We start from the raw sequence: 9,326 nt of genomic DNA, 5'->3' as shown, positions 1-9,326 counted from the left end.
CAAAACAATAATACAAGGTTGACATCAGATGGTTATCGTTTCCTCTGATTCACTGCAGAAACCGATATAATTATATTGCCGACATTTTGTTCAGTATTGCCCCTTCATGTTTCTTTGTCTCTTCACAAAACCTCCAGTTGTCTGGAGAGTTGCACTTTCCTGTCGGCGCAGCGTTGCTTGTTGTCAATTCTTCAGTGATAAGCTCATTTTGTCTGACGGAGGTCATTCTTTTTGGGGAAGGCAGACTGGGAGCCTGACGTTGCACATTTGTGATTTGCATTGAGGCACACATCAGCAGTTCATCTTGATAATGCAGAAAGGGCTTTGTGAGTGGATTTGGGGACAGATAACCCTTTGTGAATATAATATTGTGTTTGGGGAAAACCGTTGTAGGGGAAAGGTGCAAATCAAACCGTTGTAGGGGAAAGGTGCAAATCAGAAAATAAAAAGTAAAGTCTATCATCAAACATATTTTTTTCATCTCGCTGCACATGACCTGCAGTACAAGAAGAATGCCTATTGAGAAGATGGTGGCACGTGCAGACACCATGAACCATAAACCCTAAGAAGAATGCCTATTGAGGAGATGGCGGCACGTGCAGACACTATGAACCATAAGCCCTAAGGGCGAACATTCGCTGAAAATAGCTGATCACAACACGTTGGGCGCTTGTAGAGGTGGCTGGATAAAAGGGTGACTGTGTACGGCGTTGAATGTGTTAACTGTAATGTTATTACTGTTTGGAAAATTGTAAAAAGTTGACTACAGTAGTGTAACTTCTATAAGTATACTCGTTAAAGTTACATTATACCAGTAAGATGCCCTGAGTGTGAGAAGCGACAAGGTCGTGTGCATGTATCCGCCTGGGTGACGGCAGACTGCTGGGCAAGCACAGGCGCTTTGGCATGGGGGATCAGCTCAAACATATGGAATGAATTCTGTACTGGCCATACAGTATATGGAGCGTGTCTTGAGTGTACAGGATTTGATGAGGTCAGATCAACATATGGAATGTCAGTACAGGAAGGACGGGTGGGGAAGGATCAACATATGGATGTCAGAACAGGTCAGCTCCATACGGAGATCTATGGGTTTGAGGTCAGATGTAGAGTTGCTGGCCGGCTCCATATATGCAGATCTATGTGATGATCCAGTCTTCTCCATGTATGGTATTGGTTATCCAGGATTAGATGAAAATATGTTCCTTTTTTCTTTATGGAAAGTGAAGAGTGCTCGAGATCTGGGCAGGAAAACAAAATCATGAGGAGGGACGGAAGTTGCATTACAATTATGTCCTCAACATCTACAGTACATTCTCCCACTTGAAGTGGCTAGATGGAACATAGCAGTTAGAGCTCGCATCTTGGGAGACAATTACCATGGAAACAGGAAAAAGAGAAACAAAGAGGAAAGACACACTGTAACAATAATGCCTGCTCCTCTCCGTCTCCATCTTTTCATGTGTCGTCGCCTTCATATTTGTTTTGATAACACTTCAGTTCAAGAGCAAGCTTAAGCAATAATGGAGATGGATAAAGGATGAAAGAGTAAGAATGGATCAAACCAATATGTTTGTAAATGGATGTCCAAAAGAAGCATCTTCCAATACCCGAAATGGTCTCCGACATTTTGTAAAAGCAAAGGTTAAAGCCTCAATCTGCATTTTCTTCAACTGGTTGGTTATATGAAAAAAACAAAACAAGAACATATGTTTAGAATGATAATACCTAAACATCCTAATTATGCATATTGTGCTAAATATTTAGGAAATACCGTGCAAGTGTGGAGAACTTTCACGTAAATCACAGTTCAGCCAGGAGATTTATTTTTGTTTTAATCCCTAAAGGCACTACACTGACTGACTGACTGACTGACTGACTGAACGAACATTGTGTTTATTGTCATGATTTGTCACAACTGTCCGCGGTGTAAACGTCTTTAAATAAATACTTTTTGAAAAGCCTATGGGGAAAATGAATGGGGAATTATTTCCTGGGCCACTCGTCGTGACTGCAACGCTCTATACTGTATATCTATATGGTACAGTATGATACTTTTAGCGACAACATAGCATGATGCTTTATAGCAGTGGTTCTCAACCAGGGGTCCTTGAGGGGGTTCCATGTGGTCCCCAGCTAAATGATAGAGAGTTGGTAACCAAATGGACCCTTACAGATCTTTAACTCTTGAGAGTGTAAAATGAAACCGTTTCATTGTACGCACTCAAGAGTTAAATCTGCTTTACTTTAATAATGTATAAGAAGTATTTATACACAATTAGAGAACGTAGAATAATTGTTATTTTGATCAACGTTTGCCTGTTATCTCTCCTAATGGCACCAACATCAATACAGCATGGAATTGTGGACAACATTTTATCCGTTTTTATCCAATTTATATTTTAGAATATAAATTGGGGGTCCCAGAGATAGAAATGCCATTAAATGGGAGTCCGTAGACTAATGCATGTCAAACTGGGGGTCCTTGAAATTAAACAGGTTGAGAATCACTGCTAGAGCAGTACAAATCACGAAATGCATGTACGATAGCAAGGATGATAAATAAAAAATAATTATAACTAGAAAAAGTGCCCTTCTGGGCACAGGTCTCCACCAGGAGGATAGGACGGTGTGTGATGTTTGGCAAAATGTTTAGGAGTAATATAAACATGTTTTTTTGTTTTTTGTTTATGTGCAGCATTTTGAACGAAACAGGCCACTCCTGAAAACTTTGAGAAATCCAACAGACTCGTCTTGATCACTACAGAGATCGTGTGTACCGATTTGCGTGAGATTTGGATGAAATCTGTGCGACTAACATAAGCAATGTGTTTAGCAGAAATCGGCCTCATGGTGGCGCTATAACCGGCAGATGTGGAGGGATGCAGGGAAAATGTTTTTCCATGGCCTCTAGGGAGTGCGCATACATAAGTTGTATACAGATTGATGCAGTTATAGCTAAAAACAGGAATTGGCCTGTTATAGCGCCACCATGAGGCTGATTTGGAAAATAATGAGTGGCATGTCATCCTCGGCCTAGTGGAAATGTGCGTGTATAATTTCACGGAAATTGCACACTGTTTTTGTGATTTGTGGCATTTTGTTCGAAACGGACCATTCATGTGAGCTTTGGAAGCCAATATTAGCCAATCAGGATGGAAGATGGGAAATGGTGCAAATCCGTGTTGATCACATGAATATGTAGATAGTGTATACCGAATTGTGTGATGTATGGATAAAATGTGTACAGGTAATCTACAGAAATGTGTTTTGCCTAAATCGGCCTCATGGTGGCGCTATAACAGGCCGTTGAGGAATATTTGGGGCAGAGGTTCATCGTTGGTATCTATGGAGTGTGTGTGCACAGTTTGGCATGGATCGGGCCAACGGTACCGGAGATTAGCTGATAACGGACGGACGGAAGGACGGACGGACGGAAGGAAGGACACACACACACACACGGACGGAGTGCAAAACATACTCTCTCCCCATGCCTTCGGCCTGGTGGAGACAATTATATATATATATATACAACAATATATATACAACGATAACATAATGAAGGCAGCTCGCTAGTTCATCTTCTTCACAGGTGGTCGCTATGGACTCAGATCTGAGCCTGCAGACAACACAGCAGGGTGACAGACAGTGTCTGTCTGTTATTCAGGCCCTTTCCACAACAATGACAAGCCTCTCTCTATAATGGCTGTGCATTGTGTGTGTGTGTGTGTGTGTGTGTGTGTGTGTGTGTGTGTGTGTGTGTGTGTGTGTGTGTGTGTGTGTGTGTGTGTGTGTGTGTGTGTGTGTGTGTGTGTGTGTGTGTGTGTGTGTGTGTGTGTGTGTGTGTGTGTGTGTGTGTGCACGCGCGCACGTGCGCGCCAGGGTCTGCGTAGACATACGTGTGCGCACCCGCCGCACCACTGCTATTAGATGACCACATCGCTGCAGAAAAGCACTTACACTCCCAGCGCGCGCTCTCTCTCTCTCTCTCTCTCTCTCTCTCTCTCTCTCTCTCTCTCTATCTTCGTTCAATCCAGGTATACAGAGCATGTGGGGTTTTAGGTGAGCGAGGGCAGAACACAACAATTGGAGTGAGAGACGGAAATGGATTGATGATGACTGATGAAAAAGAGAGAGGAAGGTTTGGGTGGAAAGTGAGGAGAAACGCTCGATTTGGAAGAGTGGTGCCATCATGCCATAATAATTTGTAAAGTCAATCCTGTGGTGTTGAATAATGCTAAGCACTCTGCTTTTGAGTGGTAATAATAACCAATTAAGCTTATATTAAACCGAACAGTCTCACAGTAGCCAGACAACTAGATACATATCTAATGTCTATATACTCTCGGGCACAACTATTGAAAAGTGGTAAAAACAAACAAAAAAAATGCTTGGGTCGGGTACTACAGACCAATCGCAGACTTCCATTTACTACCCAGCCAAACGTCTTATCTGACTTTTTCTCTAACGAAAGATTCAAACCCTCCATCGCCGGAATCGAATTGGTTTTACATTTTTAATATCATACGTCCCTCAAACATATTTCTAATGGTTTGAGCCTAAATCACCACACCACAACCAGTCCATGTCATTTATTTCAAAGTTTTGGCTTCTGAAGCAGTTTTAGCTGCAGTACCACAATGTCCTGAGGTGGTGGGGGCGCTGATATGCAAATTATTTTATCTTCATTCATTAGAATACTGATGCTAGATAAACCCAGGCTTGTTTCATTCCATGCCAGCTTGGAAAATCACCATTTCGGACATTGTAAACAAAGTGGAAATGCAAATTTGGAACTGATGACTGAGGAGGGGGATGAAGTAGTGTGATACAGATGACATCACGGGTACCACCTAATCTGCTGAGCTGTTAGTGAGAGCATTTTCATATATGATGAGAAAGCCGGATTGTTCAAAATTGCGTATTTGTGGGGATAGAAAACACGGCAGCGCAAAAACACCCACACAATTTGAAAAGTTGAATTTCATGTTGCAGGACCTTTAAACTGTGGCTCAGGAGGTAGAGCAGGACGTTCAATGATCCCTGGGTCGGCGGTTCGAATCCCGGCTCCTCCTGTCCACATGTCGAAGTGTCCTTGGGCAAGACACTGAACCCTACATTGCCTCAATTGAGGCAATGTGTGAATGTGGGATGTGAGGACGCTGGCGTCGACTGTTCGCCGCTTCACCTCCCAATGTGTGAATGAATTAATCATTGTAAAGCGCTTTGAGCACTTGGAAAAGCACTATAAAAATGCAATTCATTATTATTATTATTAAACCAAGGACGCTAACGAAAGGAAGAGACGTGAGTCACTTGACTGGATGCCGGTGATCCGCCAATGACGCCATGACGCTCATGGGTGGCAAACCTCCCACGGAAGTTTGATGAAATACATGGCAGTGGATGGAGCCGGCTGGACCAGCTCATGAACAAACACAATTTACAGTATGAAGGATTGATACCATAATTGCCATATAATTAGTTCAGGAATATAAAAGAAGACCTATTACAGTTTGTTTTCTATAAAAGAAGACCTATTACAGTTTGTTTTCTAATAACTTGCTTTTCGATGTGCACAGTATCATTTTATTGAGGCATCTAAACAGCGGCAGGTATCGTTTCTGTCTCGGAGGTATCGCAACATTTGGTTGCCATGCAGACAGGAAACTGATGGACAGTTTAATTGGCACGATCAGAAACGTGCTTTGTGCTCTTTCGATACCTCTATGAAATTACACTGTGTACACATCGAAAAAGCAACACAGCAGACAATGTGTTATACTGTATGTATTCTTTTATTTTCCAGAAGCGATTATTTTACAATGGTCTCAATCAATTCAGAAATAGTGATTGTTCATATGCGTGTCCACTCGGCTCCATTGATTGTATTCCACCAGAGTTTCGGCAGCAGTTTGTCGCCCAGCGTGACAAATATGCAGGCTGGAATTGCAGGCTATAGACAAAATGACGTCGGTGACATTTCCTCGTAAGCAGAGTGAAGAAAGCTGCTTCTAACCTGTTTATATATATACTCACTGCATGTCTGACCATATATACAGTACCTCCATCTGCATGTGAGGGTGCGTGTTTGTTTCACCCATTAAGGGGCCCATGCATCCCTTAAACATTTGAGTGTCTGTGAGGTCTTTCTGTCCCATTTTGATCTTTAGATCTTTGCTCATGAAGCTCTCAGAAGGTTCCATGACTTTTCCTACATATTCGATTCAAATCATCTGTTTTTTTTAACCATTTTCTAAATATGAATTTATGCATGCTTATACCAGCAGCGTGAAGAAAGCTGCTTCTAACCTGTTTATATCCAGTATAGCCAGCTTCAATGTCACGCTGCACTTACTCAGCAGGTCTCACTGCATGTCTGACCATATATACTGTACCTGCATCTGCATGTGAGGGTGCGTGTTTGTTTCACCCATTAACTGGTTCAGTCCAACCGACGTGCCCACACGTCATAAGTAATCCAATCGACGGGTTGCAATGACGTACATGTCCTAGTGCATCTTCAATGATATCAAACGAGAGAGGAATATTCTGAATTTGTACCTTTTTTATTTTTGAGTTGGGGCTCCAAGGCCACCATGCTTAAACCATCTCTACCTGTTTGTTTTCGGTCAAATTGACACCTGGAGACTGGAGTTCGAAGGGGACACAGTAGCCAACTAGAAAAAGTGCCCTTCTGGGCACAGGTCTCCACCAGGAGGATAGGACTGTGTGAGATGTTTGGCAAAATGTTTAGGAGTATAATATAAACATGTTTTTTTTGTTTTAGTTTTTTGCAACAATTTTCTTCATTTTGTTGAGGAAATGCAGAGCCAGATCACTCATAGCATCTTTGAGGATAGAATTCTGGATGAGCAGGACATGTGCAGCATTTTGAACGAAACGGGCCACTCCTGAAAACTTTGGAAGGCAATCTTAGCCAATCAGTGTAGAATCGGAGAAATCCAACAGACTCGTCTTGATCACATGACTACAGAGATCATGTGGACCGATTTGCGTGAGATTTGGATGAAATCTGTGCGACTAACATAAGCAATGTGTTTTGCAGAAATTGGCCTCATGGTGGCGCTATGACCGGCAGATGTGGAGCGATGCAGGGACAATGTTTTTCCATGGCCTCTAGGGAGTGCGCATACATAAGTTGTATACAGATCGATGCAGTTATAGCTAAAACAGGAATTGGCCTGTTATAGCGCCACTGTGAGGCTGATTTGGGGAAAATAATTGTGGCATGTCGTCCTCGGCCTAGTGGAAATGTGCATGTATAATTTCACGGAAATTGCACACTGTGTTTGTGATTTGTGGCATTTTGTTCGAAACGGACCAATCGTGTGAGCTTTGGAAGCCAATCTTAGCCAATCAGGATGGAAGATGGGAAATGGTGCCGCTCCGTGTTGATCACATGACTATGGAGATAGTGTATAACGAATTGTGTGATGTATGGATAAAATGTGTACGAGTAATCTACATAAATGTTTTTTGCCTAAATCGGCCTCATGGTGGCGCTATAACAGGCCGTTGAGGAATATTTGGGGCAGAGGTTCGTCGTTAGCATCCAGGGAGTGTGTGTGCAAAGTTTGGCATGGATCGGGCCAACGGTGCCAGAGATTAGCTGATAACGGACGGACGGAAGGACGGACGGACGGACGGACGGAAGGAAGGACACACACACGGACGGAGTGCAAAACATACTCTCTCCCCATGCCTTCGGCCTGGTGGAGACAATAACATTGCAGGGAAAAAAAGGTATTTTTGACCTGAAGTCAGCTTGTGTGGTACCTTGCCTTACTACAGTCATGCAAGTGTTAATGGAATGCAGCCCAGTGTTGATTTTGACAGCTTTGATTTAGGTTTAGCCATAGTCCTTTGAATAGCCACCTGAAATGTTTTAGTAGTCTAGTTTTAGTTGACTAAATATACGTTTTTTGTCGACTAAATCTACAGTGGATTTTGTCGACAAAAAGGCATTTTGGCGTGCCTTGATGGCATCATAAAGGCAGATTTTACACTTGGTTGCAAAACCAAGTGGTGGAAAGTACTTAACACACAGCTTGCTAGCCATTTCAGGCATAGGGGGACCTCTGATGCTAACATATTGGGGCTACATTAGTATACATTAGTTATTTGTTTATTTTTGATGATGATGATGATGATGACGGCTGGCCATCATCATCATCATCGAGCAGACGGGCAGATGAAACAATGCAAAGACGCGTTGTCATTATTTATTCATCTATGTACGTGTCTCCTAACTGGGAGTGGAGGTGGTGTGGAACTGGAGGGGAACTGGAGGGGAACAGCAATTGCTGTTCCCGGTCCCTCGTCTCTCGACAATCCGTGAAGTTGTGATTTGTTTGTTAGTTGTGTAGCAACGTTTGTTCGTAGTATGCAGAAGGAAAGGAGACATGAATCTGACGTCTTCTGTTGTTATGATGGTGCAGGCAGCATCCATGGGAGCCGCCATGTTCCGACCGACACTACACACAAAGACCCCCTCACCTCCCCTCCCCTGAAACAAACAGGAGGGGAGGGGAGGAGGGGGAGGAGGGAGAAACATGAGGGGAGGGAGGTGGAGGCAAGCCGATCGGGTGTTATGCAGTGTGATGCTGTTGACTGGAGTTGTATGCACTCGTACAGCGCATGCGCGCCGCCATTACGGTTACGGATACTATTCTAAACACAAAGCGCCCCTCCCGTCCTGTTTTCAGGAGGGTAGCTAAGGGGAGAGGCAATTTATTATTTAATTTTTTTATCACGTGACCGAAGTGTTGTGGCATGTTGTGGCATGCTTGATCTATTGTCCGGGTGGGTAGAAAGGTGATTGAAAGCAATCAATAACAAATGCGCTAAGTGTAAATCGCATCGGGCCGTTTGGATTTGAACCACGTAAAAAAACGTGTCCTGCAGTGTGTTAAGCACTGTACTTGAGTACAATTTTGAGGTATTTGTACGTTATTTGAGTTTGTCAAATGTTCTGTACTTTTACTTCTACTCCACTACATTTCAGAGGCAAATATTGTACTTTTACTCCACTGCTATTATTGCACAACTTTAGTTGCTAGTTACTTTGTAAAACATATAGTAATCACTTCAGCCTATACATTTTGGCCATTTGAAAATAGCCAATCTACAAGCTACAAGCTCGCAATGCAACGCATTGTGAGCTTGTAGATCAGCTATTTTCAAAAGATTCTTATTTGAAAACTTGAAATGGGACATTCTGCCTAATGAGTATACGTTCTATACCTTTGATGCTTTAATTTTGAGACCAATACTTTTAGTATTTCTATATTGCAGTATTGATA

The sequence above is a fragment of the Electrona antarctica genome, assembly GCF_951216825.1.
Source record: "Electrona antarctica genome assembly, chromosome: 1".
NCBI lineage: Eukaryota > Metazoa > Chordata > Actinopteri > Myctophiformes > Myctophidae > Electrona > Electrona antarctica.
The sequence above is the reverse complement of the archived record's forward strand: the minus strand, read 5'-3'. Positions refer to the sequence as shown.